The sequence below is a fragment of the Cyprinus carpio genome, chromosome A25, assembly GCF_018340385.1.
Source record: "Cyprinus carpio isolate SPL01 chromosome A25, ASM1834038v1, whole genome shotgun sequence".
NCBI lineage: Eukaryota > Metazoa > Chordata > Actinopteri > Cypriniformes > Cyprinidae > Cyprinus > Cyprinus carpio.
The window spans coordinates 16,104,753-16,126,499 of NC_056596.1; the positions used below are offsets into that span (position 1 = coordinate 16,104,753).

At 36.7% G+C, this 21,747-nt stretch overlaps 1 protein-coding gene across 2 annotated transcripts in view; it reads left to right on the plus strand.

Annotated features, from left to right (window-relative positions):
* Nucleotides 1-21,747, plus strand: part of LOC109054040 (ankyrin repeat and BTB/POZ domain-containing protein 2-like) — a 49,604-nt gene that overhangs the window by 2,890 nt on the left and 24,967 nt on the right. The gene's annotated exons all lie outside the window — the stretch shown is intronic.

Below are 21,747 nucleotides of genomic sequence, written 5' to 3' on the forward strand. Positions count from 1 at the left end.
GACACATGTTTTGATTACTATCTTATGTTGGAGGTTGACAGAGTTTTGATATGCATATAACATATACAAGATTTTTCACTTATTTGATGACCCATTAAATGAAAATCGTAAGTTTGATTGCTTAGAAAAGTATATTTCTTCAACAAACCTCACAATTTGAGGTATTATTCACATTTGTAGCAATGGTGCAGGACAAGGTGAGTAAAAGCCATGTAAAGCTAATAATAATAGTAGGTATTGTTAGGTATTGTCTTGTGAACAAATGTTCTCTTGGTGTTTTATGACCTTATTTCAGTGACTTCAAAATTGTAGTTTTTAACTAATCACACATAAACATTGTTTTCTCAAAAACACAATCATGTACATACATTCTATTTACATATTATTGTAGCCCAGTTTGTACTGAATACAGTGTTATTAGACTTTAGCCATGTATATGTTTATAAGCAACTGAAAAAGCATAAAAGTCAGGGCATGTCAAAACTTCTCCAGCCCCCCAAACCCCCCTTAGAGCCCAGAGGGTTAAATGATTGCTGTATATAAAATATGATAGTTTAAGGTGAAACAGGGGTATTATGGTTAACTAAAACAAACAATAAATAAATACATAACCTTTTGTTACTTGAAAAGTTTATATATTTCAGGTAGTTGCAAAGGCAGCATTTCTCATTTTGCTAAATTTTTACTAAATGTATTAAAATAACTACAGCTAAAACTGAAATGAAAATTAATAAAAGCTATATAGACATTTAAATAAAATAAAGTAAAATAACAAAAAGACAAAAACGCAAAAGTACTATAACTTTAACTAAAAATGAAATTGTAAAAAATTCAAAATATTAATAAATTAATAAATAAAATTATACTAAAATAACACACTGGTGAAATTTAAATCAGTTCTCAAACATTTCGATAAAAATGAGTTTTGAGTTGAAGCATTGAAATGTTCCTACAGTGTAGCCTAGTGTGCGTTTACACAATACCATTTTCAACTAAAAACAAGCTTCAAAGTGCAAGCTTTTGAAAACAGTACCATTATCGTCTCCGTATAAACTACAAACACAGGAATTTGTGAAAATGGTGAAGCCATGCGCATGTGTATTATGTGTTTGTCTATGTGTGTGTCTATAGGTTTGGACGCGTAGTGTTTCTGTACAAAGTGACATCGCCAACTACTGGCCTGGCATGAATATTACAGCATTTTTAGTCATATCTGAGGGAATGGAGATCGTTTTGATAATGTGGCCGTCTGTATGTGAAACTTTTCAAAAACACAAAGGAAAAACATTTCCGTTTTTAGTACATTGTTGTCATGTAAACGTACCCCAAGATGCCAATTAATTTCAGCTAGGCTACAGAATGAATAAGTGCATGAAACAGAGCTTCAAGTCCAGCTACTGACATTAAAAAGACTTCCATGACAATACTGAGGCAATGGAAAGACTTTATTAGTTAAAATCAGAGGAGTGCGGGTACGATATTTAGGCTACGCTAACAAAAAGCTCTTTTTTGGCATGGGTAGTCAGGATCTCAGCTCTGCATAATCCATACACAGCTTGCTTTCTCTGGGATGCCATGCAGGCATCAAATTAGGTCGGTCCATAAAGACGACCCAGTGAATCAATGTGCTTTCAGGACGGTCGTGTTAACAAAGTGCTGCGTGTTCACTTCACAAAACCCTTGTGTGCCATTATTGTTGATGAATGGGCATCTGATCCACTGCATTTCCTCTGTCAAGTGCAGGAGATTGAATCGGAAACGCCTTAAATGTGATGATTTGAGCCGTGACTCCGTGGCCTTTCAGAATGGACTTGATTACGCAAAGCATCTCGCAACCAGATTATTCATGACCTGCTTTTGTTGGTTGTTATTATCGTGCTTGAGAATGCCTTTTAAACAGCCTTGTTTCCCATAGATCAGTGCACTTGTCTTAGAAGTTTGCAAGGTTTCTTTTGATCCTCTGACTTTGAAGTTTAAAGTCGACACAAAATGGCATCCGGAACCATTTAATTTCAGTAATATGATGTCTTTTTTTCTGAGTAAAGCAGAATATTGGCAACATTTAACATGGTGTCTAAATGTAATAACTTGCCCCACCTCTGAAACAATTTTCCTTTTCTGCTGACATCATCAAGTCCTTTAATTTTTCAGCCCCGCCCCTGCAGCTACCTGTCATATAGAGACTCTTTTACAGTCAAATTAGTTCCCACTGGATGAAATTAAGTCCTGTCTTACAATTGTAGTCATTTAATAACTAGTTCCAAAGTCAATGACTTTAAGGAAGTAAATAGTTGACTTCATGTTGACTTTATTGTAACTGATGGTAGGAGTAGCTTTACTTACAAGTAATTCATAGTCTGTTTGCTACAAAAGTTCTTCTCTATCATCTGCCAACCAGCCCCACATCTGGAAGTCTTTAAGACTTGCTTCTCTTTGCCAACTCAAGTCACTCCCACTTTCTCCAACACACACTCCATTCCCCTCTCTGCCTCTTTTCTATTTACTTTAGTCCTTCTTTCCTGGAGCCGTTTCTGTGAACGCACATGCTTTTAACAAGGCGCCCACTGTACCAACGTGCCATTTAAAATCCAATATACACAAAGCACTAAATGCATAGTTTTCTGTCACCGATAGTTGTTATTGACGTTCACTTTGCAGTTGATTCATGGAGAGAACATCTTCATACTTGATACCTGAACAAGTGTTTTCTCAAACTTGCTGTTGAGAACATCTGTGAAACCGAGACGTGAGCAGGACGTGAACTTTGTCCCTTGTCATTTGCGGCAGACTCAGGACTGTACTGGAATTTTTGGCACAGCTTTCGAACATTGGCTACCCTGATGGAAACGTACCTTTTTTGCATAAGTAGTCTGCAGGCCAGTGCACTTGTGTCTCGTGGAGGTTATTTTTATGCTTTGTGGATTCAGGATGGCAGTAACAGGGAAAACACCATCTTGCATGGTCAGTGGCACTGTTTATGCATGCTTCCAGCCAAAACCAAAGGCCCAGCTGTACGAGGAGCTCAGACTTCTCTGAGCTAGCGGCTAAAAACAGCACAAGTTTTATGATGGCTTAAAAACATTTCAAGAGCTACATTTCAAGAGAGCTCCTTAAAACAAGATAACTTCATTATCTAGTCGCTAGCATTAGCTAAAACTTGAGAGCTCATGGAACCTCACACAGTAAGTGACTGAAATGAAACACCCTACATAGGCAGCATCTCTAAGTGTGAAACAAATATAGCATTCTTCAGTGTTGGGGGTAACGCAAGTTATGTAATCAGATTACTTTTTCAAGTAACTAGAAAAGTAATGCATTGCTTTTCCATTTACAACAAAATATCGGAGTTACTTTTTCAAATAAATAATGCAAGTTACTTTGTTTTCGCATTTATTCACTGACAGCTCTCCTGTCCCTGTGCTGAAAGAATTTGGGAGTGAGGTAGAGGCACTTCCTTCAGCCTGAGGCTTATTAATTTCACTTTTGGTTGAAAGGCCTTTACATTTGCCAAAAATATAACATTTGGGTGAAAAAAGGCAACGCAAAAGTAATATTATGCATTACTTTCCATAAAAAGTAACAAAGTAAAACAATTAGTTACCTTTTATGGAGTAATGCAAATTATTTTAAAAGTAACTTTCCCCAACACTGGCACTCTTATGTGAAGTGCACTAGACAGTACAACTCCCAGTTGATTCCAGTAGAGTTTTATGTTAGCATGTGGCTAAGCTAACAACACGATACACACCTAAGCATAAAAATATGATCACACACACAAATATTAGGTAAACCATTAATCACACTGAAGACCTCACTTTGTACTTTCCTACAACATAGTAGGTGAAAAACAGTATGCGAAAGAGTGGTATTTCCGAATTCACAATATTCGTAGATCAGTTGGCAAAAAGTCCCCAGATGACCTACTACTTCCTGCAAAATATCTTAAGTGGACATTTTACTAGAATTTTACTAGTGGACATTTTACTGAAGCTCACATGACAATGACATATAGTAAGTCCAGATAACGTTCATACTATATAGTATTTACTTCTTTTAACTGTCACAAGTAATTACATTCAAAGGATGTACCTGCCATTTCAAACACAGCTGTTATAAGATTTTATTAGAAACCATTAACTATGACTTTTGCCTCAATAAACGCATAATGTGTTGCTTATTAATAGCAAGGATGTTGTTAAGTTTAAGTATTGGGTAGGATGTAGAATATGTGCTTTATAAGTACTAATTAACAACCAATGTTAATAACGGGCACGCTAATAAGCAAATAGTTAATAGCGAGAATTGGTGTCTAAACTAAAGGGTTACCAGATTTTATTTATCTATTGATTGGTTCACCAGGCTTCTCACAATGCATTCTGGGATTACCCTCGATCGTCATTTTGGCCAAATTAAGGTTTCTAAAAATGTATATTTTGCTCCCTTCCTTGATTGACCTATATTTTGTTACTTCTTTGATAGCTTGAATTGTACCCAGCTCACTGGGAAGCACTTGAATGTCCTGTTCGTCTAGTCAAACCATATTTGCATGAAGTGCGAATACACATATGGATATCTTTTTATATGTTGCTAGAACAGTTTGAATAACGATAAACCCATAGTTAACAACAAACATTTGAGGAATTGTGGTTTTGCTTGATGCAAATGCTACAGCATCAATAGCGTTGGAGAAGCTAAGTGTGTCTGTGTTACAGTTGGAGGCTGTTTATGGAATCAACAGATTTAGTTCGGGACATAATCCTATGAAAGTACTGGAGGCTTGTTGGAAAGCAGGAGAAAAGGCGGGTGAATAGCCAGCGGATTGAAGCTGGTCAGCACGTGGCTTTGCTTCTATACAAACGTTCTCATAGGTCAATCCTCTGCCTGTTGCCATGACAACACTGACCCCAGACAGGAAATTAGGGGAAGTGTGGGAAAATGGCCATCAATGGCACGTGCAGGAGTTTAATGTTTGGGTGAATTATCATGAGGAGAAAATCCAGTCTTGCATTTTTCAGCAGTGGAACGTTAAGAAGGGTAAAGTGGAGTGATTGTGGATGAATAGTTTCTACTTACTGCAAAGTGTCAGAAAACTCACATCTCAGCTTTCACATGTCGCTTGTACATTTACCTGTCAGAAGACAGCGACTAAAATAACCGTTAGTGACTAAAATAGCCTTCAGATCTCTTTTTCCCAAAGTGTTTTACAACTTTGTATTGAATTCAATGCATAGCCCATATTTTTGGATTTTGGAATTTTTCCTAAAATTATAATCACATTTTGAAGTAATTAAATAATCAATTTCATTCTGCAATAAAGAACAGAACTGTGGATTTAATATTTACAATATTAAATGCACCATATGCCATATAGATATTATTAAAAAAAATAGGTCCATATGCTTCATTCAACAATTGCATATTGTGATTTATTATTTTGGCTCATACTGATGACATCTGTCATGATAATTATGAATGAAATAGCCATATTTTAATGTTCTTTTCAAACGAGACTGATTCCTTCTTTGGCCCCTGTGGTTTGTTTCTCTCTCTCATTGATGGATCGTTTCACATTTGTCATGATCCAATGAAACTCTGTCTGTCCCGGTTCTTGTCTTCAAATGCAGCAGGGATGATTTATCGCTGTCGATAAGCAGCCATTTGTGAACATTCCTGTAATATTTAATTGCACTGAATGGGAGCTGTTGCAGTAAATGGAAACAGACTGTCTTGCAGAGATATGCACAGTAATGGCTTCTGTGTTGGGTTTGAATTCTGCACCTGCCATTTTTAGTCTGTAAAGTGCTGATTTAGGTCTTAAAATAGTCTAAAATGTCTCCAGAATCCATTTAAACATGATTAAGTGAGCTTTTCTGAGCTTTTGGACTGTCTGTGTGTAAATGTTATTACACTCTTGTTGAATATTTTTTTTCTTTTTAATTTTTGTTGTTTTAAATTACAATTAAGCAAATAACATTGAAAACAGCACTGCAGAATGGATACAGTGACCCCCAAATTTATTTGGACTCTTTTGGACACTTAAGTTACATTTAAAAATGTATAAATGTCAAAGTGTTAGACAACAAACTAACAATATTTTCATAAGTTTGTATAATAAACCTGCATGCCATACAATAAAATCAGTAATTGGAGGTAGACGTCCATTTAACATCCAATAAAAGCTCCTAAGTTTGCTTTCAGTGAGATTGTTTTAAAAACAAATGTTTCTGAATAAAAATTTTATGAAGACAGAAGATCAATATAAAGGCTATAAAAGCTGTATTGCTGCTGAGAGGTTTTCTTTGCGTAATGTTCACGGTGCTTTCTTATCTCTTTAGTGCCCTCAAAAGGTTTGCCAGTCTGGTAAACATAACAGTCCTGAGCTTTCCCGCACGAGTTTCCTCAAGTCATGTCCGCTTTAGGTTTACACCACCACCACAACAGAAACTCAAAAAAATAAAACCCTAAAAAATTAAGAAATGATTCATTGAACCAATCAGATATCTTTCCATGAGTACATTCTTCCAACAAAAGTCTACTTCAGAGTCATTTTATATATATATATATTTTTTTTCTGGTAAACATGCCCAGGCAGGGGAAATCTACAACATATTTCCAGCTATATAAAACAACAGCACTTGCGGTAATCTACTAAAAAAAAAAAAAAAAAAAAAAATTCCCTATAGGCATAAGTATGCATGAAACAACTGGTAGAAAGATAATATCTGCCTTCATATTAAGAATACTCAATGGCAACAGAAAACAGTGACATAGTACAGTTTATTAGAAATTACCCCAAAGTAAAGTTTAAGTTGAAGTAAAAGTTGTTTGAACAAGCAGCATTCCCTTTCTGTGATGTTCAGTGTGATTGCATCTGATTTGCTGGAGAGACGTTGAGCCATGCTGTGTCTTTGCTGTTGTGGGGCAGCCCATGACTGAGGACAGATTTAGCTTTGGTATTGATATTGAGACCTTAGTCATCCTGATTTTGGACAGACAGGGTTGTCAGGTTGGACACAGCTCAGACATCGAGGAAGCTTGTCATAAATCATGTAAATGGCAACTTTTCGAGCACAGAGTCAGTCCAGACAGCTGGACAGTTTTAAAGGACACCATTGTCCTGACCCTTGATGGTTGTCAGTGGTCACTCATATTTCAGCCACATATCTCAGGCAGTGTGTGCATGTCTTACATGCGTTTCTAGTTATAACAAATGTAAAATTCAAACATCTGGTCCATTTAAACTTTAGTTGCTTTTGAAGCGCACAGAACATCAATTTCAAGATGCACCTGTTTTTAAAGAAAGATCTCATAATGCAATAAGCCATGAGACTCCATGTGATTTTACCACTGTTAAGGGGTGTTTGTAAGCATGCTGTGAAATGGGGAAACACCCTCATCGTGGTAAAATCAGTGTAATAAGTGGCCTCTTTTGGCTTGTTTTTTTTTTTTTTTTTTTTTTTTTTTTGGCAATTTAGGATAGCAATTTAATAAAGGACACAGATGTCCAATAAATAATTAATAATAATACATTTTTTTATTAATAAATATAATACAAATATCTACCCAAGTGATGTCAGGGAGCGGTGTAAAAAGTAAACAGTAATTAATATAATAATTAACTTAAACCTTCACCTTTTAATTGCATTTATGCTCTTATTTTGTTTGTGTTGAACACTGAAAATGCAATAAAAACATTAATTTGAGAGGAATCTGAGCACAAGTCTCTTAATTCACTCTTTGTTTTCTAGTGTGAAGGCCTTTTGTTTTCGGATTGAAGCCTCAGTGTCTCTTTGTCACTCTGCTAATTGGCTGGGGACAGACTTATGACTGGACACTTTTGTCCATGGTTATAAAACCAAGCTGTGCTCATGGACGTGTGTAGGAGAAAGACATCACATCTGTCCTTCTGCATGTAATGGAGGACAACTGCAAGTCGGACTTAAATGGGGACAAAGCCAGCTACTTTAATTAACCCACACTCATTAAAACAAGCCTGAGCTATTTAGTAAATGATGCAAGTATAATGAGTCTCACTCTTTGGCTCAGTGTATGTATTACAGCACTTAGGACATCAGGAGAGCTTGTTGGGACAATAAGTCGTGGGGTGGGCAAGTTGCATTTAAAGGAACTCCTCCGGACAGAAAGGCCATGACAACTGAGTAGTTGATCGCTGGTTGTGTCTCTATGTCTGTGTCTCTCAATAACTGTCTGAACATAAGCTAGCAGATTTTGAGGTTTAAAATGCAGTATATCATTAAGCACTTTAATTGGAATATGGTTAAAAACAAAGCTGTCTTCTTTAAGGACCATTTCAGAAGAATGCCCTTGGTGGTTTTGTAATAGTTTGCCAGTACCTGTTATTCTAGCACATCATAAATAACCAGCCAAGCAAGACCACACAAAGGCCCTGTGGCTCCCTGTAGATAGGAAGCAAGATGGAACGTGCCATTTGCTTTCCCAGGAAAACATTGTGACACTTATGAGTTCATATATAACTTGTCAATAAGCTCAAGTGGGTTCAGATGTGGTTGTTTGGATGTTGAAAGATAACTCAACCACTGGATGCCTTGCTGGCTTTCCAAATCATTGTAGTATTCATGGTACCCGCAAAATCTTTGTTATTGTATGGTCTGTATGGTCAACAAGACATTATGATGTCCCATTTGTCATTTTAGGATTCAGAAGCTTGCTCATGAGTGCCCATTTGCAAAGCTTGCCCTGGTACAAATCTATTATGGGGATCTACTACCCAGCAGTCCATGTGGCATTAAGTCACCAAAGCATTGACCCTGCCAAAGAGAATAGCAAGCACTATGGCTTAGTGGCAAGGAATGGAGGGCAGCATTTAGGATATGACCTAAGGTGCACACTGTAATAGTTAGGTTTTCTAACTAGGTCAACTAAAAAAAAATCATCCTGGTCTAGTGGAGTGAAGTTGTGCTGCCAAGCCTCAACTTGTGTCCACATTTGCATCTTGAATTGCCATTAAGCCAGATTGCTAGGTTGTAACAGATGTGAGTTAAAGGTCTGCTCTCTTCTGGGGTCTAGATCAAGACCATGCCTCATTAACAGTGGCTACTTTTACTTTTAAGGGTCTATAATTTTTCTTGAAGGAATCTGTCAACTTTTTTCAAACAGTCTTAAGTGTTGGTAGCTTCAAAACATGCTGTAAGGGCATCTACTTTTCACATTTTGGTCAGAAAGACTAGTTGAGGTTGGGATTTTGTAAACTCCATGGGTGTATTCCTAGTATTCTAAGATTATCACCCTTCAGAATGAGGACAGGCTTGGCTCATCTCATTTATCCTGAAAGTGAGTCCAAGCTCTTTTCTCAATCATCTTTGGAAGGCCTGTTAGACCTCAGCCGGGTTTTTGCCAGGCAGAGTTGATTGAGTAACCACAAAGGGCTCATAACGTTATACTGAAACTCGTGGGAAAATTGAGAAAATCATTTTCAGAGGTTTCTTGGGAAAGACGAGGAAGGGGAAAAAAGGAGTAGGAAAGCAGTTATTCAACATGGAGACAAGAAAAGATTCACTGCCGAATTTCCTGCTAAAGTTCAGGTATTTTCATAAATGATGCATGTTTTTATGTCTCTGTTTATCTTACACGTACAAATGAGCAAGTGTGAAGTCTCTTGCTTTGTGCTAACAGCGTTCCATACAACCAAAGCTGTAGAAATCACCTGCTTTTATGTGAGGAACCGTGCTGCTTGTGAGAAACCATGCTGTTGGATCACAAGTCTGGCACAGTCGGTCTCCTAAAATAACAGAGAAGAGGTAATTAGCACTTCCTGCTTTTCCAAACTCTACAAGAGGAATACATGAACCATATGGTAAGAGAAGACTAGAATAAAGGCCCTGTTTAGACCTGGTATGAATATCCATTTTGGGTGGTCAGATCAGTGGTCAGCTGAGACTCTATACCTGCTACTAACATGCATCTCAAAATGTGCAAAAAAATTCCCTTTATGAGTACAACGGCTTGGCGCTGGGGCAGCTGTCTTAAGGGGACAACTTTGTTACTTATTTACCACTAAAAGGTACATACTAGTACCTTAGAGTAGTAATACTTCCGCACTGGGTACTGCCCCAGTGAAAAGCTGTTGCACCCCTAAAGGTACCAGTGCACATTTTTATCTGAGAGTGCATCATCTTAAATGTTACTTAAGTCTAGCTTTCAAGATTTGTTCCATCCCCCAATTCTAGAGCATCCTGCTATTAGGACACGCCAGAGCAGACTGATAATTACAGTGTCAAAGAAAGCAGTAGACCAACTAGCACACATGGCAAGAAACAAAGAAGGCTAAATTCCCATGAGACTATGCCACCGTTTAGCACGCAGTCAACCTAAAGCTCAGTTTTTCATCCTATGCATATGTCTGCTGTTTATTTAAGAACAACAGCTTAGAAGTAATAGCAGAGGGCATCTGGGTTGGCTAGGCTATTAGCACGTTGTCAGGCCTAAAGGAGAGGGGGGAAATGAAGACAAATTTGGAGCAGGGGACTAGTTGTTTGCACAGATGCTAGAGGTGGTAATAAAAGATGGATGCTAACCCTCCAGTCCTATTTTAGTGTTATTTAGGGTGATTTGTATAACTGGCTGAGTGGTTTGGGTAGTTTGAACAGGCAATGTGGTAAAGCAAACGCAACCATCTAAACTGAACTAACTAAAGTCACTTAGCCTACATAATAACACAGCAATTATTATAAAAACCCTCAAAAACCATTATACGATAGCTAACAACTAACCTTACATTTTTTAATGCAAAAAAGGGTGTTGTATTTCTGGAAAGATTCTGGTTTTGTTTAATACTGTAATAATCATTTAGACACTATTAAGTCATGACAGCTGGTCTTAGACTAGAAAAAATTATTTTCTTTACCCTGTATAAGTCAGGAAATGCCTATAACATAACCTTCTATGTTTTGAATGTCTGTAGGAAGCAAACAGGATTTTGGGAGTATGTCTTGCCTCAAGGCCTCAGTTTGAGTATTTTGTGGCAAAGGCAGATGGGTAGGTTTTAGAAGGAACAGTCTTCCCCAAAAGCCTTTTTTTTTTTTTTTGATTTTTCCATCTGGCTTATGTGCCTGAATGGGGTTTCTGTGGGTGGTCCCAAAGGCCTCTGGGACATAGCTTTTCAGCTATGAGCAAACGTGAAGTAGTATTAGCTTGAATGCTTAGATAAATTGAGTCAGTTATTTTTGAATTACTGCAAGATTTAGGAAGTAGTCTTAAGCCAGTAAACATTGATGACCTCTAATAAGACCTTCAGTTCTTCTCATTTCCGATTTCTGATTGTATGATACTTGGCTGTATTGATGGAAAGTTGATTAATAAATAAACTATCTATTTTAAATTAAGGATCTCAGTTTAGAGTCCTTCATGTCAGTCCACAAGTTTTCAATCTTTCTCCCCCAACAAATCGAGCAGTCTGAAGGAAAAGCAGTGCCGGTTCCCCTGAGACCAGAACATATTTCCTTCCGTTCTGTTTTCTGTCCAAGAGTGGGCTGTGGTCACATTTGAATAGGCACATCTGTGTTTACCCTAGTGTGTTTGTTTGTGATGGTCGGGAATGACGAGAATAGTTGACGAGAATATGCTGAGAATAGCCACTCCAAGAGGCACCTGTAGTGATGGCAGCTGATGGTGGGGCCGTGGAATTTTAAAACAGGTGTATCCAAGAGAAGTATGACAGACATTTATTGGCATGCATGATATGTTTGCATTGCCTTTGCAATCCAAGTTAGGCAATAGCAGCATGCTCTCCTCAAACCAGGCATGAACAGAGTTACACCTGAACAATGTTTATAATGGAAGACGTAATGTAATGTTTAATGTAGCATGTCAAACCAGAATTAGAGTTATTAAACCAACAACAATCTCTCAGTATGTCAGGATAGCTGCCAGCCAAATATTGTGGTAGGAGGCTTGTTAAAAATACCGGATTTGATGCTCATAGGGAAGTCTTGAACTAGTGGCTGAAGTTAGTAGACTTTCTTCTTGTTCAGGATTGTTTCGATTAATGTGTATAGATGTTTCTGGAGATTGTGGTGGCATCCACTTGTATTACCCTGAGCTTACTTCCAAGTTGGATATGTGGATTGGGGTGGGTGTTTGGCCGATGGGGGCTCACAGGGAGATCAAGAATTAGTGGAAGAAGGGGGATGGTAGATGAGGGAGCATAAACCCCCTAGGAAAGAGAGATGGGGTAGGGTTGAGCCAGTGATTGAGAGTCAGATCTGTTGAAGAACAGATTGATCTTGTTAGCCCTGCCCAGGTTCTTCTGCCCCAGGTTACCAGCCAGTTTGTGACCTGTCGTCTTTTCACTTAATTCACATTGTTCTTTTAAAATTGCTCTCCATGTTTAATAGTTGTTCTTCCTTTTCATCTCCGTTTGGACTTGCTTTGGTTGCTTCCTATCTGAAGTCTTCTTCCAGTTTAGCAGGTCCTTCTGGTTCTTTGTGATCTATGGCTTGTTCCTGAGAAAACATAGTCTTGCAAAATAGTTTTTGAGTCCCTCAAGTCCTCGCCACATGACTCAACATGCCCCAGTTTGTCTCCTTCAAGGCAACCCAGGAATCCACCCCATTGTCCAGTTTCTCACAGTTCACATGGTTGCAGGCAGGGACCGGATGACTGGTTTGTATGTTTGGATAATCAGCCAAGTTGTGGTTCAGTCTGTCCACGGATGGCAAAAAGTTTTATGCCTTTTGACATTGGTATACAATAGGTCTGAGTCTTGTTTTCTCTGGTTGTGCAAGCCGCAAACTAAAAGAAAGTTGTGAGGGTGGGGAAGGGTGAAAGTTTAAAACCCCAGAGATGGCAATGAGTGTGTTTGAAAGATTTGTGGTGAGTTTGCATTGCAAACCACACCATTGCCTCTGTAGCAGGTCCGCTCCCTATTTTTCGTCATTCTCTCTCAAGCTTCAGTCTGCTCACACAAATTGATGTCCATGCCGTACAACCGCAAAGTTGGGAGTCTCAGCTCTTTGCCAGGTTTCTGTTAGATGATGGAACTACATTTTAATTCTCAATAGTTTTAAGTCAGCTGTAAGGACTTTATATTGATAATGATATTGATACTGATCAAGTATGGTCTGTATTTTGTCTGGGTCTAGGTGTTTTGTAACCAGACGCCAACTACATGTCATTGGCGTGAGCATGTCAGCTGTAGCTTCAACACGGGTATGTGTATAAACAAAGAACGCAGGTTAAGCAGCTGTTTCTTGTGCTAGAATACAGTTCCCTTTAATGCAGTCCACTGTCTGAATTTTGTTTTTAATGATATGCAACATGTTGATTGATTGTAAATTAATGTTTGCATGACTTGCAGTACATAAACTGTTGTATAGCCTAAATAAAAGTGCCACAGAAAAGAGTTACAGTTGCTCAGAGTAATGACGCAAGGTAACTGAAGACATATTAGGACTTAATTTACAGGTTGAAATAACAAACCTTACTAAACCAAAGTTTCTGCTATGTGTGTGTTTGAGTTGAAACAATGATATCTTTATGAATGACATGTTTGGGTGGACTGCCACAAAGAATCTTTGTTTCCCTGCATGCAATGGGGGCTGCTTTTCGTGATGATGGCTGCACTGGAGTAAGACAGAATGTTTGACTCATTTAGGTGTGAAGGTCAAAGGTCAGAGGCTTTGGGTGTTGGGATGATTTTTCACATCTGTGAGTTTCTGTCCCTCAGGCCTGGAGGTTCAAGATACACCCTCCTGTCATGAGTGTGAGGGATTCTGGGGGGTTTTGACTTTTTTATGGAAAACCCCTTTAATAAGCAGTACTTCTTGTAAGAGAAAGACAATCTGATGACCTTTTTTTTTTTTTTTTTTTTTTTTTTTACTTTTCTCTCGAAAGATCCAATTACTGATTAATAATTATAAAATAAAAGTTTTAACTACTTTTGCTGGAAATGTAATAAAATAGACTTAAAGCGGTGCTCAAACTAGGGTAAGCATAACTTTTTTTTAATTACAGCCAGTATATTAAACAGTGTAATTGGTATGAATTTCACTGACTTAGTGCCAGGAAAGTGAGGTTTGGGTCTTTTCCTGATATGAATCAGGTTTCCACTATAAAATGGTGGATGGTCATTATAAGATCTGCCTGTGATGTTTTGACTAAGCACTACTAGTAATTTATATTGCAATGTTTAAGATCTCAGGAATAGGTCTGTCATTGTTAAAAGGGGATTTTGTCAGAACATATAAATCCTAGCCCAGTGATTCTTGTAACATAATTTTTTCATGTATAAACAAAACAAAATAATACCTAGATTTTCTGTTTCTCCCATTGAATGCTCTTTTGTTTTTATAATGCCTGTTGACTCACCATAGTCAAAGCGTGACCTTTGAGGTCTTCTGTCGCACTGAAGAAACAGAACAGACTCTTTCAATTACCTGTAGTTTAAACATTATGCAAACCCAAAATATACAGTATAAATGACACTAAAGGGCCCCAAATAATTCAAATACTAAAACAGTCCTTTCGTTGACCAGCATGTGTGCTATTCATAGATGAAGTGGTATACCTTGAAACCTGGCATCTGAAGCAAGACGTATAGAGTGAGTAAGCGTGAGACATGGAGGGGAAAGTAAATTCAACATTTAACACTGTGCTAGATTTCCATTCATCTTCACTGTAGTTCCAAGTCCATCAGTTTTGCCATTGCTCCATCGCTCAGAGGCTGAACAGCAGGCCGATTGTGCTGGGTCTCTCTTAATAGGGAAGTTGTTCCAGAGGCGGCTACAGCAAGTGCTAGTTAACATCTGAGGTTGCCTCAGTGAGCCAAGCGTCGCTATTGCTACTTAGTGGTTTGAACGAACCATTGACCCTTAAAATTATACTTTGGATAATATTGAAGTTGCATCTAGAGACCAGAATATCACAGAAACTTGAGGGCCTTAGCAGCCAAATAACAACACCCTGTTGCTGAATGTTTTTCACAGACAGAAAGTTACAATATATATGGATTTGAGCAATATGTCGAATACAATCTATTACCTGTAACATGAGAACAGTGAAGTAATTTGTGGTAAGTCCTTGTAAACTTGAAAAGAAACCACTGGCTCCACAGTTGGCTTGAATTCATAAAGCAAGATCTACATGAGGAACGAAGGCATGTCGTAATAAAGTTTAATATTTGTTCTGCTTATGATGCTAGATCTTTAAGTTAGAGGATCATGAACTAAGTTTCCCTAATCTAAACAAAACAACAAAGCCTCCTGGGAACTACTGCATAATGTTTTGGATATCCATATACAGTAGCATTTTTATTTCCTTAGGTTTTATTATTATTATTGTTATTAATTTCTTTTTAGAGAAGCACATATGCTTGACTGACTGGATCAGTGGCAAAATGTGTCACACGGCTGCTGAAAAGATCCAAACATGTCTAAAAGCTCTCCTGAGGTGTGCTAGGACACAGTCAGTCTTCCTCACGGTGATTAATTAGCCTGACAAGCATGTGTGAAGTGATCAGTGCCTGCCGATCCGGACTCTAATGATATAACCCAGAACGCTACAATGCAGATAAGACTCAACCTGACATGATAAATGCTCAGTTATTTTTGCACAGTCCCATAGCTGACTATCCTCAAAGCTCTCAGTGACTATAACTAGACTGTTAACACAACTTTGAACATTGCCAACATGATTACTTTTTGTGTGAGTCATACAAATATTGCTGCCATATTTGTTATTTTTTACTTGTATAATCATTTCAGTGTATTTTATTGTAATTGTTATATACACCAACTTTGTTTTTTATTAGCGCAAGCATCATCAATCGGAACACTGCCTATATATAAATCAATAATGTCTACTTTCATATAAATTATAAATCTTTTATATGGTGTCAATGTATTTTGTTTTAAATTTTATTCATATTTAGCAATATCAAGGTCTGTTGAATATATCTTTGTTTAGCTTTCTGTTAGCATAGCATCTGTTAACTACAGTTTTATGCTACAGCTCTCATTTGTGATGAAAGGTATTAAATACAGTCGTTAATTGAATTACATCAATATGACTCTCCTATAAGTCGTTACCCAGGTAACAAATTTAGGTTATAACAATGTTGTGGAATTATTATTATATATATATATTTTTTATATATATATATTTTTAATTTCTTGTCATGATTATAACATTATTTAAAAGTTACGAAAATGTTTCTTACAACATTCCACTAACTTTTTCACCCAAAATATAATGTTATTTGAATGTTTATTTTTAATATTCTAAAACACCAAAATGTCAGTTTTCTTGTTTTGATTAGTGATATTTAAAGGTTAAAAAAAAAACTTTCTTAGAACATTCATCAAATACAAATACCATCATAAATACGCTCTGAGAATGTCAGACTGTTATGAGAATTGATATAAAATATTAATAAACTTATAAGATGTTCCATAAACATTACTTTAAGAACATTTTGTCCTAACATTTTTATAACTACTATTTAAAAAAAATTGTTCCCTGTGAGCTGGATATTAATTTGTATGTATTTAAAGATAAATTTATATATTTGTTACAATACTAAGTCAAATTAAGTATTTAGTATTGTACTTGTTAAAATGAGACGTAAAAATGGTGGAAGGTGACATTTACTGCATATGTATTATATTTATGTCAACTTTACTACCATCATAGTAGCTTATCTGTTAGCTACTGTTAGTGACAGATCTCAGGTCAGGTTAATGTATTAATACCATTACTAATTGAATTAAAGACCCCTGACCTCCTAAAAGGCTGTTTTTAGGGGCGGTTAACATTAGCCATGTACCAAAAGTTACAGTCGACGCCTGGAATTCTGGAAATTCCACTGTTTCTATATGTGTGGGGAGCATAAAGGGTTGGACACATTTGAAACATTTATTTGTGGCTTTATATATATATATATATATATATATATATATATATATATATATATATATATATATATATATATATATATATATATAAAACAATATATATAAACTTTTTTTGGTCAGCAGGAAATGACTTAAGTGCTGACCAAGAATGTTATGAATGAAGAGCTTGTTTTTGAAGCAGGTGGCCTCTGTTGAATGTGAAAGGCCACTTAGACATCAGAGAACGAGGCCTTTGGTCCCGTAAAGGAGAGAGACCTCGGCATTTAACACACTCTGATCCACGCACAGGAACTGACTCGTGGTAGACCAAACACATCTTTATTTCCAGACTAATGATCCATCAGGAATGCAGTCTATACGGACACCGCTGCTATTGCTGAGAGAGTGGAATGGGCTTCTTCAAGAAAAAGACTTGAGCAAGAATTTCAGTATAAAAACAGCCAAATAAAAACCCGTCTGTTGGTCTTTTATAGCCTGTTAGGTCTAGTTCCCAGTATGAGGAAACTCTCTAAAATTGATTTTTACCTCAGTTCTACTGAAATCGCATCTCTTTTTCTTTCTTTCTCTATCTAGTCACACTTTTCTCCCTGAAGCGATGATCTGAGGCGAACGAGGAGAGGAGATTCTTTATGTGTGAGTGTGTCGGGATGGGCTGTGGGAAAGGCAGGCGGGTGTTCAGACGGGGCGTGGACTCATGGGAGATTTCTCGCTTGTACTGCCAGTTTCTAAACTTACAGAAGCTCGACTAGCCGTGCTCTCATGGTGCAAGAGCGAAAATTATGTGTGAAGTCCTAAGAATACATGGAAATGGAGTAGACTGGATACTTACCTAATGTCAGTCATTCATAGCACAAAATACTGAATAAACATTAGTGTGACACCCGATCTGTACGGTGCAATTTGCTATTTTAAGCTACATTTTAAGAACTCTCACATATAAGAATGTGTTCATCGAGTTTGTTGGCAACACAAAATGAATGTGTTATGGGTTATCTGATTTTATTCACAGCACATTGGTTTCCTCTCCAAAAAAAAAACAAACAAACAAACAAAAAAATCAGTTTATAATCTTAATTAGTTTATGATTTTCTTGTGTTAAAATTGTGTCAGTCAGTACTGTGAAATGCACTGGACAGTTCATTAATAAGTTTGTTAATTTGATTGATACTGCACTATAAACAGATTTTAAATTTAAAAACAGATGTTAAATTAAAAATATATATATATTTTAAACAATATTGTTATTCTAAAATTCAAATGTATAATATTTCACAAATAATTCACTATTGTAAAATTAAAAATGTACCTTTTTCATAAACATTGTTATTATATAGAAACAATATTTCCCTATTCTAAAATTGAAATTGTAAAATATTATGTAAAATATTTCAGCATTAGTAATTCACTTTTCTAAAATGTAAGATACTACTATTTTATAAACAGTATTCTGTTATTCAAAATATTTATAATACATTAAGAATATTTCAGAAACAATAACTGACTATTGTAAAATTTTATAGACATCATTATATTTTTTTAAATAGAAACAATATTTCCCTATTCTAAAAGTAAAATTTTAAATATATATATATATAGACATAGTAGATTGGGCTACTCGAAATTTGAAAATTCACTATTTTAAATTTGAGAAAAAAAACTCACTATTCTAAAATTTAAAATGTAACTATTTCAAAATTATTCTAAAATTAAAATTTATAATATTTCAATTCTAAAATGAAAAAAAAAACTTTATAAAAGTAAAATTTTAAAATAATTCAAACTTTAAAAAAAAAAGCAATTTTCACAGTATTCATTTGTGCCTGTCTAATTGGACACCAGCACCTTCTGATGAAAACTATACGTGGAAATGCTTCACAGACTTGTCAAAGAACACCCTTTTTGACCCTTGGGAGTAAATGGTAACCAGACTGGAGTACTGAGAGTGTGTTGAGTGCAGTTGCAGACATGTGTGCTCATTGTAAATCCGATTCCATTGTAAGGAACAGCCAGCATCAGCAAATACTCCAAGCTTTGTCCTTCCCTATATACAGAGAAGCAGACTTGCACACAGATGCTTTTCCCGCTGCAGCTGGACAAATTTGTTGTGGGTTGGATTTTCGTGGAGGGGTTAAGAATCTCATTTGATGGAGGAGAAAGCCTCTCATAAACGGCGGTTTATCATGCTGCATCCAGCCACATCCTAGGTTTGTGTGTGTTTGTGTATAAATTTTTTTTTTTTGCAACTCATCTGAATAAGTGCAGAATCATATTCTGTAGCATATACACCCTCAAATTGTGTAGCTTGTTGACGAGAAGTGTGTTAATACTTTTCTAAATGATTAGATGTGGAATATTTAGCCTGAAGGATAATAAAACAGGTGAAATATCAGAGCCATATGTAGGGTTCAGAATATCTTGCAACACACCCAAGCAACCGGCCAGCAACACACTAAAACACCCTAGTGACACACTGATAACTCATTGATAATCACCTGTAGTAATCTCCCAGAACACACTAGCAACACTCTAGCAACCGCTCAAAACACCCTAACGACCACACAGAACACTTTACTTTCACAATCACATATAACACCTCAGAATTCACCCCAAATGCCAAAGCAGCTGTGTCCAGTTCCAAAACCCAAGTAATCGCCCACAACACCTTAAAAACAAAGGACGTGGCAATCACTCAGACACCCTTAAAACATGTAGCAATGTCATAGGAACACCTTTGCAACCACATATAATACCATAGGAACCGCTTAGTCACACCCTGGAACCATCCAGAAGCCCTAGTGTTTAGCTGATGTGTTCAGAAAGATCTTTTGGATAGGATGTAATGTATGTATATATAAAAAAGTTGATTTTCTGTGTGTATTTGATTATATGTCACCTTTAAGAGTGTTGTTAGTCAGCCACCCTGAAGCTGTAAATGTGCTGTAATAAACGTAAATCACAGACACCATTAAGTAGGTGTTTACTGTAAACAAACGTTTAGCTTTTGTCTACTGGAATTTATGATGCCAGTGTTCGTGAGTGTCTGAGGAGTCATTCCCATAGTGCTTTACTCTTACCACACTGTGGTATTATAAACAGAGTGTATTCATGAAGGCTGGAGCCACCCTCATCTGTAAATGTCTCGAATCTTCACCCTGTACATGACTAAAGCAGAAAGCATGGGCTTATCAAGAAACTGGCCCTTTGGGTAGAACAGCACTTTTAAACGTTCTGCATGGAGACTTTAAGTCGCTTAAAGGAATAGTCCGGGTTTAGTACAAGTTAAACTCCATCGACTGCATTTGTGGTGTATTGATCACCACAGTAGACATAAAAGTGGCCAATATTTGGAGGATGTAACAGCAGCAATATGAAGCTTATAATTTTATCAAAGCACTTAGGTTTATGTTCGAACTTGTGTATTATTTCAGCTGTATAGCTGTTTAGGGTTTACAGCATTATGTTGTAAAAGTGACAAAACTTTACAGGTAGATAGAACTTCACATAGAAAAGGATAGTAAATGATATTTCACGCTAAAATAATCTTAACTCGCATGTTGTTTACATCTTATGGCTATGATATTGAAACTTGCTACATTTCTATCCAAAGTCAAGTATGTATGGATTGTATTCACTAAACATATCATGCACATATCATATAGAACATACTTATTTTGGTTGTGATTTAAGCTCTTCATCAAGTTTTGTACCTACCAAATAGTAGTATGCGATTTTGGATGCAGCATGTATTTAAATGATTAAGAAGCGACCCCATTCACTTCCATTGTAACAGTCTCACTGTTACTTACATTTTAGGGAAAGGAGGGAGCTATAAATCCTAACGATTGATCTAAACTTGTACTAAATTTGGAATATTCTTTCAAAGTTCACAGATGGGATAGAGATCCATCTTTCCTGTGAAGATCCTTCCATAAATCAGAAACAGGACTAACAATATTGCTTTGTTTTTGCTTCTCTGGTAGGGTTCCTTGCTTGTTTCCTTTTCCTTGGCAGGACTCTCACCCCTGAAGGCCAAAGCAAAGCTTTGTCCAGGACTACAAAGAACCAGTGAGAAACTTAACTGCACAAGTTTCCCCTTCCTTGATCGCTCTGTTTTTCCTGATCCTTCCATATGGACAGGAAGTCACTACTGGAGACAATTCAACTAAATCAACCAATGATGGCTCAGCAAAAAAAAAAAAAAAAAAAAAAAAAAAACAGATTTAGAGAAGAAAAGTGTTGCATGAAGCCATGACCGTCACCTAAACAAAACTCACTATGACTCACTAAGTCCAAAACATCTCAACAAGACTGGAAATAGGAAGAGTTGAAGGAACCGAGTGGATCATTTCATGTTTCATGTAATGTCATGCTTCCCTCTGAGAACTGGGAAAGGCCTATGAACTTATCAAGACTGAAACCAGATTGTTCTAGAAATGAGAGGAGATGTTTACAGAGGAAGTGACAGTCCTAACCTTGTGCAACCTCTGTTAAAGAAAACACCTTGGAGACAATAAGAGACAGTTCTAGTCACCAGTGGTTATTGTTCTCGTGAATTCTGTTCAAATGTAATTCAGTGGAATGTGACGTTTATTAGTAATGCTATTTGGATTTAGTCATAAAGTTTTTCACAATCGCAAAATCGAATCTATTGAGCTAGCAAATTCTCACATTTGTTTGTGTGCTCCTCCCTGAAGCATGTAAACTTTAGAATTAGTTTGTTTGGAATGGCTTTAACGTTTATGGTGAGGTTATGGATCATAATGGTGCCTTTGTTTTTCTGGTCTCTTCAGTGACTGCGGTTTTGAAAGTGGTAAATACAGCAAATGAACAGCTGTTTTTGTGTAGAACAAGAAAAGTT